Source organism: Pleurodeles waltl, chromosome 8 (assembly GCF_031143425.1).
Source record: "Pleurodeles waltl isolate 20211129_DDA chromosome 8, aPleWal1.hap1.20221129, whole genome shotgun sequence".
Classification (NCBI taxonomy): Eukaryota; Metazoa; Chordata; class Amphibia; order Caudata; family Salamandridae; genus Pleurodeles; species Pleurodeles waltl.
The window spans coordinates 719,637,310-719,656,901 of record NC_090447.1 but is presented as its reverse complement, the minus strand read 5'-3'; the positions used below and the strand labels follow the sequence as shown (position 1 = coordinate 719,656,901).

Sequence of the window (19,592 nt, the reverse complement as noted above, 5' to 3'; positions counted from 1 at the left end):
AACCACCATTTCCTTGCTTTGGACAATATAGAGCAGCTAGGAAAATGCGGACATTTTATGAAACACACGACATTTCAACCATGTCCTTCAATCCCTTCAGCCCCTGTACTCTTTTGGTGAGTATCTGTACTATGATTTTCCGATTTAAGCCATTTGTCATGGAACGTTGAGGGAGGGCACCGACCTGGGGAAATATATTCTGACATCCCCTTCTTAACCTGTTCCTACCATGTAAAGTTTTGTCCTTACTTGAAAAAGCACCAAACTGTTTCATCATGAAAGCTAGCCTTGAAGAGTACTTTGCATCTGTCTTCCTTGAAGAGAAAGGCAGTGGAAAGCTTTCGAAGAATTTAAGTGCTCAGCATACCCAGTCCTCATCGAACCGCAATGGTTGGAACAGCAAAATGAATGCCTTTAGAAGGCTAAAGAAAATAGGTCAGAGTCTCTTCTCTTGTTTATTTTTGCAGTTTTGTATACTGCGAAGTTGACCCGAAGGTGTTGGTGTGTTTTACATGAGCACCTGTTACAATATGCAAGGCCGCATTCATTTGTTTATGCGTGGTAAGCTTAGGTGATTTGCCCAGAATCATAGGATGTTGAGCTGACGCCGGGTCTTGAAACTGGTTCTCCAGCTTCAAAGTCATCAGCTCTGGCTATAACAGCAAATTCCTTGCAAATGTATTTACTTCCAATTTCCAAATTGTAATTTTTTGAGGAGCCTCTGCCTGTCCTTTGGGGCTGAGGGGGCACCCCTCCACCTTTTGCCCCTCAGTAAGAGTGTCTGTCAGGCTGACCCAAGGTCATTTTCAGGGCAGGCAGCAAGGAGCTAGACATATGCTATTTGCGCAGACTCCCGTCTGCCTGAGCTGAACTTTGCTGAGCTGAAAAGTCACAGCCCTGTGGGAGTGACCTCTTCAGCCTAGCAAAGGTGCCTCAAGGCCACCCCCTCATGATGGGGGTGAACATCACTGATTGCTTCAGACCTGGTCGCTTCAGTTTTAAGCCCTGAAGCACCCAGGGCCAAATGTCAATCAGTGACACCTTGTCACAGAGTGGGGTAGGGTCAGCAGTCTCACTTACCCCATCCCACTCTGTGACAAGTTTTGACTGCTGCCTTCCCTCATTGGCTAACCTTAGGTTAGCCAGTGAAGGAAGGCAGCAGTTACAACCCTCCTGGGACCTTCGAGGCAGAGCTGAAAGTAAGTGTATTTTTTTTTTAGATTAGTGTTTGGTGAGTGCGTGCTTGTATGTTTGAATATTTGATAATGAGTGTGAATGGATGTTTGTGTGAATGTGTGTGTGAATGTGTGTGTGAATGAATGAGAATGAGTTTGTATGTGTCCCTCGCCCGCTTACCCCTCCTCCTAAAATTACTGGCCTCCACTGGTTTTGAGGAACATTGACAATATCCAGCTCTAACTTTCAAGCTGTCCACACACTCTGTATTTTACCCCTTAGGAGACTTGAAGCCAAGCTTGTAGTCAGTGTATCAATATTAGGCGATAACCACACCTAGTCTACAGTCAGTAGCCGCCTATGGTAGCAATTGAATACAGCACTTTCCCTGCTTGTTGCACAGATATCCTTCCTAACTAACTGGGATAGAATGTGGCATAAGGGCCAGAGCTGCTGGCTTTGGAGCTGGGGAACTAGGTTCAAGTCTTGTATTCGCTCAACATCCTGTGGTTCTAGGCAAATTCCTTAATGTTCCCCTGCCTACCAAATAAAATGAATGTGTCCTTGTGTAATGTAACTGGTCTTCATATAAAGTGATCCAACCCCTTTGGGTCGAGTTTGCGCTATATAAATCTGCAAAAAAACACAAAATATATAACCCTGCCTCCGGCACAGTTGTAATTTTGCAGTCTTTGCACAGATAAACCAATCGAGGCTTAACATTTTCAAGCCACTGGCTGGCATACATAAGAACCATTTATACCTTCCTCATTTGCTACTATATCGTTACAACTGAGGTATGACACAACAATGAAAGGCTGAAACCTGATGACTTTTACAACAAAGCCATTACAACGAAACTGGCATTATCACTCCAATTGCTACAATGAAGACAAAAAACATGCAGTCAAATAAATGAGCATAGAAATAATGGAACTACAAACATGTTCTTTTTTAAAGATTAGCTTTTTAACACCAAATAGTAGTACATGCCAGTTATTGTTCAACAATAACGTGCGCGCAAACAAACATTTCCACTTACTTTTTTTTTACATTGGAGAAGGAACGAAAGGAGCCAATTATCAATGCCGCTTTGGGGAATAACATTGATCAGTGTTTGCTGCCAACGCGCATATGTTGTAAGTTAATGGACACTGTTTAGTTTAATTGACCAATGTTCAGTGGCTGTGGCTTAATGTGCATGTGCTACACTAGCAATCCACTTCCAGGATAACTCTGGGCCTCTCAAAAGGTAGATTTCCCTCGCCGTACCCCCCTCTGGTTACCTGGGGCTCGTGCAGCAGTCTCACTGCTGCAGGTCCTGGATAATGCCACACATAGGCTGGCGCTGCCAGACCACCACAGCATAAAAGGAGCTGTTGCACAATTCCCCCAAGCGTCGCCAGCAGCCACCTCCGGGATATCCTCAGGCCCCTGCATCATGCAGTCGCACCAACCCCCCACACCCTTAGCCTTAAAAACATCCCTTCCCCAGCTTCGTTAGCCCTCAGCATGTCCCTTTCCCAGCCTTGAGCCCTAAATCCTCAACGGAGTGCAACCCTCCCCACATCCTTAGTCCTAAAACTGCCTCTTCCCCAGCTTCTTTAGGCCTTAAACTGCCCCAGCCCAGAGCCTTAAACCCGATCCCACACCCTTACCCCTAAAACTGCCCCTATCTCAGCTTCCCAAATGGTAAAGAACTGAATTAACATGTGTTGAGAGGCCTATACAATAGTGAATGATTCGCCACAAAGACGGGTATATTAATGACACCTCTGTGGTGCCAGTTTCGTTGTAAAAGCTATTTGTACTAAAGCATTTGTTAAAAAGACCGTTTCCCAGTTACAACACTATCCTTCCTCTAAATCCAGGAAGTATTGTAGAATAGCTCCAGTGTCTCATTATTATAGATATGTGTGATATTTTCAGTCCTAATCATCCTTGCACTGGAATGTACCCTTGAATTAACACACTTTTGCTTTTATCATTGGTGGCTAGCTCGTATTTACAATGGGGTGGAGGGCAGGAGAGGCATACAATAAGAATACATTTTTAAAAAGGCACTTACCTGACAATGATCTTTTTTCCTTGCGTCGTCTCTCCCAGCTCTGACCCACAATGGTCACTGGAGCCAGGAAACTTCACAAAGCCGCAAGACAGCCAGCCAAAGGGACATGCGTACTTTGAACATGTGCACAGCTCCCTGCTGCCACTCAGCAGCAATTGCCCTGTCCCGTCCTGAAACTCGGTTTGCCTTCGCATCCCTGCAGGGGCGTAGTTATCAATCTGACACCCCTGGGTGATTTCACCAATCCCTCGTATCCACTTCCGTTCGTCTGTGCCTGTTGACGTATCTTAGTGAGACATGCTACCAAAGAAACGTGCAGCCGTAATAAGATACCATATCTATTGTCCCGTTGAGCGTGTAGCCTGCTTTTGGGAGGTTCATCCTGAAAGTTAATCAAGCTCATTAAGGAAGCGAGTTTTCATTTTAGACGCTAGATGGCACTATTTAACAGTATACGTTGAAAGGAAAGCGTGGATGTAATTCACATTTCATGGTAGGCATTGTTCGTTTCTAAAAACTTTGAGACCAATGCCGGCAAGGAGGCCAAAAAGAAATAACTTCAGCCCTTAAAAAGCCTGTTAAAGGAAGCTGCTATTGAAGGAAAATACGTTGCAGGTGTGTAGTGTCCACTTTATCAGCTGTTTATTACTAAGAAAGGTGGAGGTTGTGAGGCGTTAGGAGCGTTTTTGACCCAACCAAGTACATTTTTTTTTTTTTGCGTTTTCCCTGCCCATCCTGGTTTAACCAGCAAACCCACCATTTTGGATAGTTGGCAGGTAAGCACATTTATTCGTTTAGGTTTTATTAAACAGACTTTATTGTACAAAAATAAACGTTTTCCTTTTTTGGGGTTTGGCTTTACCCAATACCTTTAAATTTTTCTAGATTTCTATGACTAATGTACTTGTAGGGGATTTCAGCAAACCCGCTTCAGCAATGAATCTGTTGTTTTGTCATTTACATGTTTCTCCCACCCGCTATATCACACAGCAGAGAAGAAGGGAAAGGCATCTTCAGCCATTGGCTAACTTCTCTGTGTGTGACGGCGTTCTGTCCCTTCACAGGAGCACTTCGGCACAAAATGTAGCTCACTTCAGTGCCAGACACTACTATGGTAATGTGTGATTTTTTAAACCACAGAACATTCTTTTAACCATTTTTTTCGGACTAATGAGTGTCAAGTAACTTTCTCAATAGAAAAAACTATTATAAAATAAAACATTCATAAAGCCAAGTTTGGCTGCTACGCCAGACCAACTGTCTTTGCCAATGCTTGTTTTAATCTGCGATTAGTATATACTTTTATTTCTATTTGTTCCACCCATTATTTTGTGCACGATCTGCAAAATCAACACTCAATTTACTCTTGTCAAGTACCGTCAGGGGAGTTTTCAATGCTTTTAGTTCTGGATCTGTTATTAGAACATCATTCATATTTAGGTTCGTGAAAACAAACCTGTTTCTTTCTTAGAGCATGTCTCGCTTGTGCTCCCTCTTTTAGTAAATGCAGGGCCGTATTTATACTCCGTTTGCGCCGAATTTGCGTCGTTTTTTTCGACGCAAATTCGACGCTAAACTAACGCCAACTAACGCCATATTTATACTATGGCGTTAGAGGCGAATAGCGCCAAAGTTCCCGGAATGTGCGTCATTTTTTAGCGTGAACCCCTTCCTTGCGTTAATGATATGCAAGGGAGGCGTTCCCGTCTAAAAAATGACTCCCAGGCCTTTACGTGGTATTTATACTCCCGGGCAAAAGAGACGCCCGGGAGTGGGCGTGGCTAAAAACGGCGCATTTGCGCCGCTTTTTAACGCCTGGGTCAGGCATGGCGTTAAGGGACAAGTGGGCTCAAAATGAGCCCAGAGTGCCCTCCCCTGCCCCCAGGGACCCCCCCTGCCACCCTTGCCCACCCCAGGAGGACACCCAAGGCTGGAGGGACCCACCCCAGGGACATTCAGGTAAGTATTTTTTTATTTTTTTTTAATAATTTTTTTTGGCATAGGGGGGCCTGATTTGTGCCCCCCTACATGCCACTATGCCCAATGACCATGCCCAGGGGACAGAAGTCCCCTGGGCATGGCCATTGGGCAAGGGGGCATGACTCCTATCTTTACAATGATAGGAGTCATGTTGATGGGGGATGGGCGTCGAAAATAAATGGCGCAAGTCGGGTTACGACGATTTTTTCGACGTAACCTGACTTGCCCCATTTTAAGACGCCCATGCGCCATTTTCCCCCTACGCCGGCGCTGCCTGGTGTACGTGGTTTTTCTCGCGCACACCAGGCAGCGCCGGTCTGCTTGCGCCGGCTAACGCCATTCAATAAATACGGCGCCCGCATGGCGCTTCAGAATGCCGTTAGCCGGCGCAAAACTTTTTGACGCTAAACTGCGTTAGCGCAGTTTAGCGTCAAAAAGTATAAATATGGGCTGCAGTATGACTGAGGTGATCGAGCCGCAGAAACCTCGCCTTTCATTCACAAGGGGTGAGTTTGAGACTTCGAAGCATGCTTTTGTACTTGGCCAGTCTCGAAGGCTTGCTCTCTTTAATGGATTCCCTCACCTATATGGAAATCGTAAAGTTTAATCGATCATATTAATTTTAACTCCAATACCTAAAAATAAGCTCCCTTGAAGTTCTGAAACCTAGCTGAAATATTTTCCTATTCTCTGAACCGAAATGGTTTCTTGTCTTCTAAAGATATTGGAAGCACTCCACAAATACTTCTACTTGTCTATGTCATACTTATATATAGAAAAAGGCTGTGCCTCTGCATGCAAATCTGAAAAGCTGATCAAAAAAGACAGTTGTGTTTGCAGAGGTGTCACCTTTGTATGCAGGAATTCTCCAATGTGTATCTGTGAATTTGTGATTTTTTCACATTTGTAAATGGCAGCTTGAAGGTTATCTGTGGGCGAGGCCATCTATTATCTATCTAGCTAGCTATCTATCTTCACTAAACAAAACAAAGGTTACAAGTATGTAATAGTAAGGATCAGAATTTACACACACAAAATCACAAAAATTCAGCTGTCATACTTAGAGTTATTGCAAATAACTATAACTTGTGCACTGCCATGCACAGTTTTCAGATCAATAATTTTACTGCAAATGTTGCAATGACATTACCAGTGATGTCATGCAAGATGCAATTGGGGGTAATTAGCAGTGCATTGTGAGGGCGGAAGTTATAGTTACCTTTTCTTTTGCTTTGTGCATGTAACTTCTAATTGCTTAGCACCATTATTTAACGCCTGTGTGTTCCACCATGGACTCATTCCATGGTGGAACACCATGGAATGAGTTTGCAGGTGCCCTCCCTAGGCCCCAGGGGAACCCCTACCCACACCAGAGGGACAGCGGAGGATGCGGGACCCCATCCCAGTTAAGTACAGGTAAGTAAAGGTAAGTATTTACCTTTTTTTTTAAATGCCATAGGGGGCCCAGATATGGGCCTCCATACATGGCGCAGGTTGCAATGGCCATGCCCAGGGGACCCTTGTCCACTCTGCTGGCCATTGGGGTGGTGGGCATGACTCCTGCATTTTTTATGGCAGGAGTCATGTGGCATGGTAGGTTTAGTGCCATTAGATAACACTAATCTGGTTAGAGTCATCTTTTTTTACTCTAACCAGCCTAGTGTAATTTTTTGGTGTTAAACACCCATCTCCCATACCACCACCCCCCACCCGGCTAACGTCAGTTTTTCTGACTCTAGCCTCCTGGAATGGTGCAAGCCAGCGCTATACTTTTTGACGCAAACCTGCATTAGCGCAGGTTTGCGTCAAAAAGTATAAATCAGGGCCTTATTTTTTTGTGAATTTTTAAGGTTTTCTAAATGATACTTCCTAACTATAACATAAGTTTTTTCAGTGAATTTCTATGTTTTTTTAATACAGCGTGAGGTTGTCCACAGGGCCTGGCCTGTGGCCAGGTCCTGCGGCCAACCCCAGGCATGCATCCAAACCACATACAAAAAAACTAAAGAAAAAGCAAGAAGAAAGTGAAAATGAGGCAAAGCAAGGAGGCACACAAAACACAGGGGAAAAAGCAAGGAGAAAGCAGTGAGAAATAGGGAAAAGCAAGTAGATGGTACACAAACAACAGGGGGAAAAGCAAGGAGAAAGCAGAGAGAATGAGGGAAAAGCAAGGAGAAGGAACACACAAATGAGAAAAAAGCAAGGAGAAAGCAGTGAAAATGAGGGAAAGCAAAGAGAGAGGCACACAAAAAAACAGGGCAGCAAGGAGAAAGCAGTGAAAACGAGGGAAAAGGAGGGAGAGGGCACTCAAAAAAACTGGGTTAAAGCAAGAAGAAAGCAGCAGAAATGAGGGAAAGCAAGGAGCGGGCACTGAAAACAATTGGGAAAAGGCAAAGAGAAAGCAGCAAAAATTAGGGAAAGGAAAGAAGAAGGCACTCTAAAAACAGGGGAAAAGCAAGAAGAAAGCAGCGACAATAGAGGAAAAGCAAGGAGAAGCCACAATAAATATGGGGAAAGCAAAGTGAAAGCAGTGAGAACGAGGGAAAAGTAAGGAGAAGACCGGAGTAAGAGTGATGCAGCAGCACATGAAGAACTGGCCTTTCTAAAAAAAAACGTTTTTGCCACGGATTTGCGGATCCACTGTATTTTTTGCAGCAAAAAAAATAAATAATGTTTTTGGACCTCACCACCAGGCCTTGGGGGTCAGGGTATTACTACCCTGTCCCCTTCTGTTTTTTTACTTTTTTTCTTGGGACTTGGCTGAGTCAGAGTCCAAAGATGTCTGCCAATACTTACTGGTTGAAGTGCTTGCAGCCAATCAGATCTCAGCAGGAGATCTGTCAGATGTGCCGAAGATCCGTGTCCCTAGATATCTATATTTCTTTTTCCTTTAATAACTCCAAAACTACTGAATGGATTAACACCAAATTATAAAAAGCTCTTTCTGGACCAAGATCTTGCTTTATGCCAAAATTGGTGTAATTCCTTTTAGCGGTTTGGGCTGTAGTCGTGTTCAAAAACCCTATGGGAAATTGTATGGGGAAAACATGTTTTGCGACCGCCCCGTTTCTTGGCCTCTGCTTGATGGATCACCCCAAAAGTTTAAAGGCAATAGCTGAAGTAAGTAGCGTGCTAGTTCTGAAAATTCTGTGAAGATTCATCAAACTGTGCCAAAGTTGTAGGCAAAACAAAAACACGTTGTCTATGGAAACTAGGTTCTAACTATAGCTACCTACTGGTGTTGTAGTTAGGACCATGTTTCCATTGAAAATACATTTTTTCACTTGCCTGTATCTTTGGCTCCGTTTGACGAATCTTCGCAAACTTTTCCCAAAAATTGTGTTGGTAATTCTTACACATAGAAAGTTTTGGGGTGATCCGTCAAGTGGGGGCAGAGAAAAGGGGGGGACAAAAAAAGGTGCCTTTCCTACGTTAATTCCTATAAGAGTTTTGAATACAACTGCAGCCTGCTCCTCTAGGCAGAATTACACTAGAAAGCTAGCTTTTGGTCTGCAGGTTACGCTTTTTGTTATTTCAGGTAAATCTGTTCAGTAGTTTGAGAGAAATTAAAGGAAAACTAGTTTTGACCACAGTTCCTCCCTGATGACTTTGTGAAAATAACAAGCTAGTGCAGAGATCTGCAAAGCTCTGATTGGCTGTCAACACTTCAACCAAGTAGTGTTGGCAGCCATGCTGGGACTCAGCTTCATCTGAGTCCATGAAAAAAAGTGAAAAAAAGAAAAGAGGCCAGGGTAGGGACACCCTGACCTCCTAGCTCTGGTGCTATGGTGCCCTGAAAGGGCAAAAAAAAAACTTAAAAAAAAGAAAACTTGTGAATTTGCTACAACATCACAAATGCGAGGCAAAAATGAAAAAAGCATGCACAGCTAATTACCCCAGATATTACAGCACTCATGACAACTTTTATAACATCAATAAAATATAAACCAAACATTAGAAGTCAAATTATTGAAGGAAAAACTGTGCATGGTGAGGGCGCTAGTTATAGTTACTTTAGGACGCAAGTTATAGTTACTTGAAATAACTCTAACTATAACTGCTGAATTTCTCTGGTTTTGTGTTACAAAATTCAGAACCTAACTATAGTCCCTGTAACCTTTCCTTTGTTTTTTAAGTGAATTTCTAAGGTGTTTTTTAATTCTATTTATTAACTATAATGTCCCTGTAACCTTTGTTTTTATGGATATATATATATATATATGTATATATATATATATATATATATACATATATATATATATATTTATATGCATATATAGAGCGTGAGTCCATACTGATTAGTTTATTTGCAGCAGTAAATGAAAAAGAAAGTATGGTGCATTTCAGCATTTACCTGCCGTAGTCTTGCACTCTCAAGTATCATTTCTTCCTTGCAGTTAAGAGCGTTGTGAAATTCAAGGGCACAGAGCCGTAACATGCCTATCATTTGGCACCATCAGTGGTCTGGCAGTGGACCAGCAACTGCAGTATCTATCTATCTATCTAAAATTATTTAACTTTTTTTGCTGGGAGCCAAGGTTTTCCTTGGTTCTTGGATCATGACTCTGCTTTTTTCCATCATTCTGCACTACAGACCGATTTACAAAGGTAAAGACAGATATGTACTCATGTGTAGATCTACTCCTACACTGAGGTGTAACGCTACACTGCTTTACTATTAGCTATTTATATGTGGAGATTTATAATTAGACTTACTTGTTTCCACCCATCATATGTGGGTGTGGAATACCCTACAATAGAATTGATGAGTGTAAAGTTACTGCTAGTAACTTTTCACATGCTGGTGGAGATCTCCACCACCACCTTTCAAACCCACGCTAGTTTGTCACATGGACGCTTTCAGATCACAAAAGATCCCTTTCACCTGTGGGGACCTTCAATCTTTATGTACTGTCTCCTGTCATCTCCACCCCTTACATAGAGAAGCTTGGTGCTCTATACACAGATGTCAGGATCAGGATTCACCATTTATGCAATGACACATTTACTTCTGTTTCAGAAATCCCATGCCCCAAACATAGCTTGAAAATCATCCAGATCTGGATGTTCAGTACTTATCTGATGCTCAACCAAACCAAGATGGAATACCTGTTATTTGCAAAGAATAACAAACACAATACATTACAAACCTCTCTTAATGACATGAACCTTGACAGCTTCAAACCCCAACTTTCACTGAGTGCAAAGTCACTTGAATTCACCCTGGAGCAAATTGCCAAAAAACACAAAGATGGACTGGTACCAGCTCTCTCTTCTAAAGAAAGTCAAACAGTTTCTTCCAGAAAGCAACTTCAGAACATGCTGTTCAAGCTGTCATGTCAATGGGATGGTTTTCCCTACTCCATGATCCCCTGACTCCACATTGGCACCACTTTGGGGGAATCATACAGGCAGTAGCGAGACTCATCCAGGGCCTGAAGAAACATGATCACATCACCTTGATACTGATGGAACTCCACAGTCTTCCCGTGCCAACCTGCACCATTTTCAAAGCCAGCTGTATCATTTACAAAGCTTTCAAGACCAGCACACCAGCTTATCTTGCAGATAAGCTCACTGTCTCTGGTAGCTTCTGATTGCTAACTAATAAGAGCAAAAAACAAAAAAAGAAGAGAGCAAGCTTTTTTTTCAAATAGGCAGCCAGGATCTGGAACGTCATACTCATATCCATCAGGATCATCCCAACACTTCTCAAATTTAGGAAACAGTTGAAGTCTCCTCTCTTTAAAGAAAACTACAAAACAATGCATTAACTGTCCACAAGTCAGCTTCCTGTACTATCACTTGTTGACTCTTTTGCATGTCTTTACGATATGCAAGACCGTATATACATCAACATACATACCAGGTTGGGAACTCCCAATAGGAAAGCACAGGGAATTTTAATAACGTTTATTATTCTTTTTAAATATTGGAAAATGTGTTAATGTATAATATAAATGTAACATATTTATTATCAATTTGGAATTAATAAAATAAAATGTTGCAGCACATTAACTCATGAAATGGGCATGAAATAATAAAATAATTTAAATATATTAATTTTACTATTATTTTATGGAATAATTTTAAAAAATACCCTCACTATCATTTTTATTTCTTATTAATTTATAGCAAACCTGTGTTTAAAGTTATGTAATTTAAACAAGCGTTACTTTAAAAAAAATAAAAGCTTAATTACGTTTTTTAATTGAGTCTTATAATATTACATAATCAATAATTATACACACTTTTGTCATTTAACTGTCAAGCTAATTTAATTAATGTAACATTAGTTAGTTTTATGGGTAGTTATTTTAATTTACTCTTTTCTGACGTATGTTGTGATACCAGGGGTTGGCCATTCTCTTCTATAGGAGTGTGTTGTATTACAAGTATTGACGATGTGTATGCATGACTTGTTCTAAGGCTAGGTTGGAGTACATTTACCAATGCTTTGACACTTCTAGGGCTGTAGTAACTTCAGAAGTGTAGTTTGTAATTTGCAACGGTCTTACTCTTCTGTGAGTGCGTGTTTTCTTTTAGCATGTGACTTCCAAACCCCTCCTTAAATTTCCCTTAACCACACTCAGTTTTGAGTAATCATTACCCATTTTTCCAGCATTCCCTCTGGTCCCCACCTCACTTACTACAAAGTAGTATGCTTATGTATGCAGAGATCTCTGCATCGTTGCAGAGATCACTGCACAGAAGATATGGGAGAGGCGAAGATGGAGGTCTTCAATTGTAGGTCTGTAAACTGCATATTGTAATACATGAATATCTCTGTTACAAAGTACGGTTTGTGCATTGGACCCTTTCTGTCTTGATATCACTCTTGCAGGTACCTTTTCATCTCTGCTTTCTCCTTTAGACAATTTCTCGCCATTCTCTTCCTTTTTCTTTCTTAATTTTTTGCCTTTAACCTTCTTGTTCAAAGTGAAAATTGGATGATGAAAAATAAATTCTAGTTCCCACAACTGAGTGTTGGTGCCCACAGCCAGCAACGAAGATGAGAACTAACCAAGCTCTAAGCAGCAGAAAGTGGTGAGAAACCTTTCTTACAAAAAGAAAAAGCAACCCAAGTAACTGTGATACCAAAGTTGCACTGCAGATATTTGATTCTGCAGTCAAGAAGCTAGCTCCCACACCTAATTTTGTTTGACTGCTACTGTTCATTCCTATGTTGTATTGCTTCTTAACACCATTCTCTTTTAAAAATGTTCCATTCTACCAGAGAGTGTAAGAGAGACCACTCAGCTACAGTTCTAAGCATTCCACCAATATATCACGGGCACTATCTTGTTGTAACTGCATTACAGTCTTCTTCCATCCTTCTCTGCTCAGTAGATGTCAGGATTTGTAGCAGACACCTCTAACCATATTCCTGCCCATCTGACTAGCTCTTCAATTTTATGTTGCCATTTGCCAGTGAGACAGTGTACCTTGTGCTTTCCTTTTAATGCTTTGTGATCATCGGAAAATAAATACATGCCATCTTGTTATATGTTATAGGAGTGAACTAGCCCCGCCCCTTTCCGTTGAAGGTCAGAGGATGAAACAGAAAGTGCTCTCGCACAGCAAGAGATTACTGGCATAGATGTAACTTTTACAGCCGGTCTTTGACTTCTGTCAAACCTGTGACACATCTAGCACTGCAATGCGCCTTTCACGAGTCTGGCTGAAGTCTTTCTTCTTTTGTTTGCTCAAAACATGCCGAAGATCAAGCACTAGCAAAGGCAATAGGCCTAGCCTTGGCAGGCGTGCAATTTTGTTTGTAAATGTATGTTAAAGTAAAATAATGTAAAATGCTGTTGTCTAAAAGTGACGGGCATATGCTGTCAAAGAAAAAAGTAAATTCGGCTATTGCAGCACTTGGGCCCCTAATATGCCACCAGTCCTGGCGCAGATATGCACCATTTTTTAAGTAGATATTCACATGTGATCAGCCAAACTGCTGTCACTCAAAGTGCAATAAAGTTGAAAAGGGCTGGGCCTTCGGCGCATGCTGTATGTATCCTGTCTTGTGCAGAAGCGGATGGTTCAGGGTAACACACAATAGGTGTGGAGTTTAATAAACTGATTAATCAACGGGTGGATTCACCATTGGATGCAACACTGTGCATGGGATGGTACATGTTACTGCTGCCCTCTAGGAGTATGTGTTCGGGCAATGCAGTGGATGTTTGTCCCACACGAAATAGAGCTGAAAGCTCAGCACAGTAAAGGAAAGCACAAGCACAAACGAGAATAGTGGGATCACGAGGGGTGCTACAAATTGAGTGTAATGAATTCAAACGGCTAGATGTGTATCCAAGGCAAAAAGATGCATTCCAAGCAATTTGACAGATCGGATCAAAATGAAAATTGTATACAACTTTCTAATAGAACCCTCTGTAGAGTGAGGACATAGGCCCAACATATTATTAAGGTTTAGAATGCTGTTATCAAGTACTGTTTGTCTAAATCCTAATTTTAGCCAAAGACTAAAGAGTAGATGACACGCATTTAGGGACAGGTGGCTTAATGCCAGCAAAGGCTGAAGGTGGGGAAGCTCGAGAGGGTGTGAATAGGCTTCAAAGATACCTGCCACAGATTGTGGTCAGCGCGTTAACTGCCAGTACTCTCATTACACACCTCCAGCACTGGCTCACAGGTTTAAATCAATCAAGTACCAATGATTAACACCCTCAATAAAGGGTAATAATGCCTAATTATTGACAGAGAATTTTACTGGGCAGGGGAACAATGTGGCTAGCTGAGAGCGCTGACCGGGAGCATTCCCTCTAATGCATGCGGCAGTGGAGCAATGCCGACGTAGGCAAAAGGGTACCCCGGCTCGGCGAGGGCGAACGTTAGTGGAAGCATGCATATGGTGGTCGGGGTCATCATGGAGGTCCAGCGGACTTCCAGTGGGGAAATTCGGAGTGACAGTGTTGTGTTCTGGAGGGAAGCGACGCAAGGGCTCTGCAAGGATCGGCAGGCCTCGGCATGCAGTTCCTTCTGGGGAGGGAGTGGAAGCATCAGCCCAAGCTGGTAGCTGCATGTGGATGCGACAGAGATGCGGGAAGTAGCACGACAGGAGGGAGTGCGGATGAGGAAGGTGCACATGGGTGCAGCATGGAGGCAAGTACTCAGTGACGGGGTGCTGAGGTGGCAGGAGAGGTGCCTCTAAATTTAATGGAACAAAGGCATTCAACAGGAAAAAAGTGAGTGAATACTGGGGCAGTGTAACGAAGGCAAGGAAGGGGCGAGGAGCAAATCTTTACTACGAAATCTAAAAATAAGATCTGAGGCTTTAGCAAACTCGGGAAGTAGGCATCTAGTTACTCCCCCAGCCCCCTTAGAAACCGCAGTAACTGTAGCAGTGGTCACCCTGTGAATATATCCATACTGTTAATTCAGAGACCACCTTGCTGACTTTTCCTCCAACCAGAGGCAGAAACAGAGCAGCTAGAACAACTGAGGGGGGGGGGGGGGGGGGGGGGGAGGGGAGCACAGGAAAAAATCCAGCATAGTCCAAAGGTCACCCATTCACATAGGTCTTTTTTTAACGTTCAGTCCTCAAAGCAATAAAGCTAATTAGTTTCAGAAACCCAAAGACCGCCCCCCAACGAGAGGCATAAGAATATCCCCACTATGGAGACAAGAGATGACCGAGTGCAAGAGCCTCTAAATGTCAAAGAGGCCACAGCTGGGTTACCTACAGAAAATAAATTTCAGAGTTTAGCAAAAGTGGGAACCGACTTGGACTAGCATAGTGTCATTTCTTCTTTGGAGTTAAGAGCGTTGCGAAATTCAAGGGCACAGAGCTGAAACATGCCCATCATTTGGCACCATCAGTGGTCTGGCAGAGGACCAGCAACTGCAGTATCTGGTGTAATCTATCTATCTATCTATCTATCTATCTATCTATCTATCTATCTATCTATCTATCTATCTATCTATCTATCTGTCTGTCTGTCTATCCCAGAGGGAGACCGCGCCAAATCCTAAAGGACAGGTAGGGATTGAGAGTTTATTGGAATGCCTAACAGAAGATATAAAATCTAAATTCGCAATCTTAGAGAAGCACGTATACAAGACACATGTGAGACAGTAAAGGGGAAAATTGATAAGTTAATACAAAGAATAGATGTGCTAAAGGTTTCTCTAGAGACTCTCAACGAAGAAGTGAAGGTAAACCGAGAGGAGATCAGTAAACTGAAAAAAAGAGAGAAGGAACTTCGGGATAAAGTGGAGAATTAAGGAAACAATGCAAGTCTCAGCAACATGAGATTGTTGAACATTAAAGAGGGAGCAGAGATGGAGGATAAAAGAGGAATTGTGACAAAACTATTCTTAAGGTTTATCACATCTTTACACTCTATACACAGACATTCACAGAATACATATAGACCCTTCTAGGGAGAACCCAAATAGGAAAAACGCTAGGAAGATCCTAGTTAACTTCACGTCCTACTCCCCAAAAGAACATATTATTGCAGCAGCTTTTAAAGCAGGTAGTTTCAAGACATAAAGCTGGTCCTTCTGTATCAGGTCACATATTTAAAGAGCAATACAGGACTGGCGATGGAAGTTGGGGAAACATATAAAAGAACTAAGGGAACTGGGTGCTACAGCTTAGCTGAGATTTCCTGCAACTCTTAAATTCATGTGGGAAAATTGCATGCTGAACCTCAGAGAACCAGGTGAGGTGGAAAATCTAATAAAATAAATTAAAGCAGAAAAGCAGAATGACATTAGAGGGATAACTCAAATGGGTATAATGAGAATGCCCAATAGATTAGATGGGAGAACTCTGGTGGGGTGGTGGGTGTCACAATCATGTGGTGTCAGAGAGTTGGGGGAGTGGGTAGGGTATATCAAGTTGAAAACATCAAAAAATCCTTATGTACAACTAAAGATGATAATACGTATAAAAGAAAATGGCTGTGGGCAATCACTCAAGAATGGTACTGCAGCTACTAAGGCTGCTGGGAGAAATGGCAGGGTATGTTAGAGCAGGCACTCTGGAGTTCTTATCGTAGAATGTGAATGCACTGAGAGTAAAAGGTAGAAGGAGAAAGATCTGAGTACTTAAGGCTCTCAGAAGCCAATAGAATATTCTTTCAAGAGGCTCACTTACCTAAAAAAGAGTGTGAAGAAGCACTAAAGGGGCAAAAATGGATCAGTTACTTTGCCTGTATGGATCAGGTGTGGTGTGTTGAGAGAGTGGCTATCTTGATTAGGAATACAGCCCAGGCTTCCCTGGGAAAGTGTATAGCAGATAAGGGTGGGCTGTGACTGATAGCAAACATCCAGATTCATAACTTCTGGTATGTGGTAGTGGGTTCTTATGGCAGAACACTGATGATCCTGAACCTCTCCAGATTTTATATTGCCAATTGTTGGAACTCTCAGTACCAACAAAGATAAGGGGAATTTGTTTATGTAATTCTCGACCCTGGATTGGATAAATTCACAGTAAGGAAAAAAGCTAACTCCCCAAAGATAGCAATACAAGTAAGGCTGCTGATGAAAGACATAGGATTATGTAATGTGTGGAGGCAGATGGAGGGTAGTGACAAGGGTTTCACTTTCTATAACAAAAAATGTGGCCACTTCTCTAGGATTGATTTTTTCCTGTTAGACACTTGAATGGCCAATAGAGTGGAGAAGGAGAATCATCTCCCTGAGCTCTTGTCCGACCACTCGGCAGTTAGGTTAGACTTGAAGCTGGACCAGCAGTGTGAGCCTCCGAGAGGGACCTTGGATATTACTGGACACAGGGATAATCAGCCACCTGACACAGGAAATTAAGTCTTACTTTGAAACGAACGAGGGATCAGCCACTCAGCACGTAACTTGAGACACATTTAAGGCTTTCATTAGAGGGAAAATTATTAGTATAGCAGCCTGCAAGTGTACAGAGTCTAAAGGTGGAATTATTGATTTGGATGAGAAAATAGCGAGAGCTCGGATGCATGGAATGTCCAGGGTGTAATGCAAGACCCTGCTATGCTTAACATCACGATTAGGGAGGCAACGGAAGAGCTCACTGTGCATTTGGAAGGCATTTGGTGCAGAAAATGGGAGGCCAGTAAGTTAGCCCATTATAAGTATCGGGAAGGGTATGGTAAACTGCTGGCTTGGAAAACAAAGGTGGATAACAACTGAAGATATTCCTATCTGCTTAGCTCTCATACATATATACAGCCACTGTGTAGTTCTGGTTCAACTGCACTTTCCATTAAAAACATTTTTTTTGATTTTCCTATAACTTTTGGCCCCGGTATGGATTTCGACAAAACTTCAAAATCTACTAACTTAGTCAGCTAAGTTTTTGTTATACGCAAAATCCCAAGAAAGTTACTAAATGCTATTTTGCCTGGAGGGCCAAATATCATTGTACTGTTCCTAACACCTGTCTACTGTTTTTTGAAGGCTGAGGATGAATCCTAGGACAAATGAGAATGACTCACATGGGCTGTATTTTGAGCAATCTTTTAAAACTCTTTGCTTCACCATGTTGGGGTACATTTATGCACACACACATCAATATGACCACATTATTCCTTGAAATGACATCATCCCAGAAAGAGCAGAACATAGATAGCCTTGTAACAATGTGTATCCTTCTACATTCTACTTTCTTTGATTCTGCTATAAAATACATAGAAAAAGTGATGCAAGAAACTGCCCAGAGGTATCTCTTTCCTGAGGAAGTTGTGTTTTCTATGGCAAGGATTTTTCTTTTTGGCTTCTGGCTGCAGACATTTTTGGCTGTATTTTGCAGTGTTAATGCAATTAATTCAGAGCCACAACATTTTGCCGATTATTACACTTTTGGAATTAGCTTTCATTTGTGTCATCAGTAAATAGGTTGGATAGGGCAGTTCTTCCATTGTTTTATATAACAGGGGCTCCTTGAACTTAACTATCTGCAGCAACAAGATCAAAAACATATAAATTATGTATAAGTTTCACGTGTTAAGTTTATTTTTATTGATGATACAGAACTCTAAAGGAGATCCACATAAACCTCCACACGAAAACACAAATTACAAAAGCCTAAAAATCATGTTCATAATACTCCAAAAAACTATAAAAAAAGGTTGTGATTTGCAATACAATAAAAAAAATAATCAATAAAGTTTTAAAAACACTTAAAAAAGTTAAGAACATCTCATTTGGGGAAATTAAAGTGCTTGAAGTACTTCTGACACAGTAAGTAAAGATAGTTGAAGGCATATGTGTCTAAGTCATTTTCAACTATTTAGCAGCAAAGCTGGCACACTAAGAGGACATGGTTCAGATCTTGGATGCCATTCTGAAAGAGATTGCAAACAGCAGAGGAACTATGCCACCTGACTCACAAGATGGTAAGTGGAAGCAACATCTGCCGCATCCAGAAGCGTTGTACCCCATGTGGCAGATTCCAAACGAGGTAAGGTTGCATTTTCTTAATTACCACACAGTCTATTGAAGGCAGGTAGCCCCTTCTACTTGGGAAGGCCTCCCTGTCTAACCAGAAACTTAAAGACCAGGTGGCCTGCTTTAGGCTGGCTTTTAATTGCAGCGGTGAATGAGTGAAAAACAAGATGGGAGTCTAGTTATAAAAGGTCAATGGTGTAAATTTAATTTCTACCAATTGTGTACTTTGCCCTGTTATTCACTAGCTTTAAGAGAGACCTTAGAGTGTAGTCATCACTCCTCGCTAGGCTGGCTACCTAACGTGCCACACCAGCCTGGCCTGTAACATAATCGGTCCTCAAACCCATTTCCAGCCTTGGAGCCACCACCAGGTTGGCTGAATTATTAGAGGATAATTTTCTGAGGACATGACTTTCCAGCTTATCCACGAACCCAGACTTGGACATTTCAATCTGCTCTGAGCCATAGAACAGAGAGAGGCTGGATTTCTTTGCTTGAAACACCTCAAGAAGATGTTTAAAGTGTCTCCTGCCGGTCGCCCTATAAAGGGCACCCAAGCCATTGGCTTGAGGCTGGGCCTTGATTGTGTTATTGGCTATATGGGCCTTATTACTGAGGTTACCACATACTATCTTCTCTAAAAAGGCATATGATTTCACAATTTCTAATTTTTTAGATCCCAGGGTCCATGAGAAATTGTTTTCTTCTTCCCATGGAAGCACATGATCTTACTTTTAGAAATGTTTCTTTTTAAATAATGGGCTTCTACAAATTGTTGTAAGGCCAGCAGATGGGTATTTAAACCTTTTGGTGTGAGATTCAAGATTATTATGTCATCCGCAAAGAGAAAGCAGCCTATTGGTCTCCCACCCAATATCTGGGCAATGCCCTCTCGCTGAGGTAAATGGCCCAGGAGATTAGAGATATATAGAGAAAAGAGTAACAGGGCTAA

At 42.0% G+C, this 19,592-nt stretch overlaps 1 protein-coding gene across 6 annotated transcripts in view; it reads right to left on the bottom strand.

The window, feature by feature from the left end:
- COL8A1 (collagen type VIII alpha 1 chain) overlaps positions 1-19,592 on the bottom strand; it is a 193,869-nt gene that overhangs the window by 43,923 nt on the left and 130,354 nt on the right. Inside the window, exon 1 of one of the 6 annotated variants that reach the window (XM_069204894.1) lies at positions 3,245-3,406. The exons of the other annotated variants lie outside the window; for them this stretch is intronic. The gene's annotated coding sequence lies outside the window, so the exon portion shown is untranslated. Of the gene's footprint in view, positions 1-3,244; positions 3,407-19,592 lie in introns of those variants that run through there. 6 annotated transcript variants of the gene reach the window in all.